This window comes from Cibotium barometz, chromosome 12, assembly GCF_041138505.1.
Source record: "Cibotium barometz isolate CiBa-2024 chromosome 12, ASM4113850v1, whole genome shotgun sequence".
NCBI lineage: Eukaryota > Viridiplantae > Streptophyta > Polypodiopsida > Cyatheales > Cibotiaceae > Cibotium > Cibotium barometz.
In genome coordinates, this window is record NC_141057.1 from 20,759,908 (window position 1) to 20,762,510 (window position 2,603).

Below are 2,603 nucleotides of genomic sequence, written 5' to 3' on the forward strand. Positions count from 1 at the left end.
AAAATCCTTCTCATCATACGTCGAATGTTTTATTGCAATCTTTGCCTATTCATGAAGGTAAACAGACTCACATTTCTATGGACAAAGAGGGGATGGGATAGCTTGTATGTGGTTGTAGATTTATGCCAAAGGTTTCTCATTTCATCCCTACCAAGATCAAGTATACGACATCTATGGTTACCAAAGCAATTTGTGGAGCATGTATTCAAGTTGCATGGCATGCCTTTGAAGATTGTGCGTGACCAGGATGTCAAATTCATGAGCTTATTTCTAGGCACAGTGTTTTCTATAATGGGTGCTAAGTTGACGCATAGCACCACTTATCATCCAGAGACCAACGGTGAAAAAGAAAGGGTAAATAAGTGGGTGGAGACCTATTTGAGGCACCAAGTTGACTCCTAGCACTACTTACCATTTGGAGGCTGATAGTCAAACAGAAAGGGTGAAAGTGGGTGGAGACCTATTTGAGGCACTTTTGCTATGAGACCCAAAGTGCATGGGATGAGTGGTTTCCTCGTGATGAATTTTCATACAATAGCACCCATCATGAGAGCATTGGCATGTCTCCTTTTGAAGCATTATATGGGTACAAAGTGAATGTGCCAATGATGGTCATCAAGCAAGATGTGGTGAATTAAAACACAAAGGAAGAGGCCGAGAAAATGTAAGCTTTGCTTCAACAATGCAAGATGCATACGAAGCATGGTTGACACAAGCTATTGTAATACATTATTGTTGAGTGTGCTTATTTGTGTCCACATCTCTTAATCATGGATTATCTTGATTATTTTGAGCCTCCCTCTCTCAATATGTGCAACACTCTCCCAAGCCTATCTCTAGAACCTTAGGTTTGCAAACATGGTATCAGAGCTTCGCACTAAGGAGTTGAATGGTAACTAGGAGATAGCTAGGCCTAAATCTTTGAAGAATTTTTGTCTCGTTGAAGTTAGCCTTAGTAAGAAAATAGCATATATGTTAAGCTTGCCAAGGATGTCCTAGAGGTATTGAAAGAGTTACAAAAAGCTCAATAATGAGTGGGAAACAAATTATGCACCATTTGTTGTGAAAGTTATTTTGCCTTCTACTTCTTACACTGCCATGAGTTGCACTTGAGCGGCTAAAGAATGCAAGCAGCAACAAGCAGGTATGCAAAAGAGAGACAAGCAGTCTCCAACAAGAATTTGAGATAAGAGTTTTTTTTTTTTGTGTGGCTCAAAGCATACCAAAAGGGATAAACCCTTAGAGCCTCAAAACTACTGAGTGGTGAAAGGACCTCTCTAAGGGTTTTTCACATGGGGCCTATAAGCAACTCATGCATGGTTTATATGTGGCTGGTTTTCATGTAGTCTATGAAATTATGTTACATGATTTGTTTTGTATATGTATGAGGGTGCCCTACCCAGGCTATGAAGAGTCTTAAAATGAAAATTTTCCCAAAACAGGCATGTATATGTGTGTTGATTTTCATCCCATGATGAGAGAGGCATGTTTAGTTCATGTGAACATAGTAGGGGAGAGTGCAAACATAACACCAATAGGGGCGTTAAAAAATCAGTGAGAGCAAGAAAGTTATCTTAGATTTGTGGAGTGTGACACCAAGGGGGAGCGATACAATTTATGGTGTCACAAATTAATGTGATTCAAGGGGAGTGCTTAGAGACACATTTGCACACATGATGCAGTGCTAAATTATGTGGGGTGAAAGGCTTCATCACAATAAATTTTAGTGTGACAAGATATTTGGAAAAGTGGAGAGTGTGTGTGGTGTGAAGTGAACACATGGTGTAAAGATGGCAAGGATAAGAGTGCTAGATTTCAAAGATATTGGGCTTGAGGCTATCTATATTAGAAGCCTCTGACTTTCTATGGTTGACACAAGCAATTGCAATACATTACTATTGAGTGTGCTTATTGGTGTGTCCACATCTCTTAATCATGAATTATCTTGATTATTTTGAGCCTCCCTAATCTAATCTCTCATTATGTGCAACACTCTACTAAGGCTATCCCTAGCACCATAGATTCTCAATAGAAAGTAGCAAAAAGAATCAAGGCTTGGATGCCAAAATGACTTCATGAAATGAAGGAAAACCATGAAGGTTTCTCTCAGCATGTATGATCATGAGATGTAAGTATTTGTTTCTTATAATACGGTTGTTATAATGTCATCAATAGAGAACAATTCTTTAGATTCTTATAATATGGTTGTTATAATGTCATCAGTAGAGAACAATTCTTTAGATTCATATAATATGGTTGTTATAATGTCATCAATAGAGAACAATTCTTTAGATTCATATAATCATCAAGATGATACATGCAAGGTACAAGATTTTAATATTTATTTCTTATAATATGGTCGTTTTAATGTCATCACTAGATAACAATTCTTTAGATTCATATAATCATCAAGATGATACATGCAAGGTACAAGATTTCAATTAAATTTAGATGTATCTCTAATTGACTAAATGTAAGCTTGAATGCTTCCATGCCTTTTCCCCCTCAATGAGGTAGGGAAAAGAAGTAGAGTAGTCTCTCCTAAAGTATGCCTATAGCTATGTAGAGAGAGAGAGAGAGAGAGAGAGAGAGAGAGAGAGAGA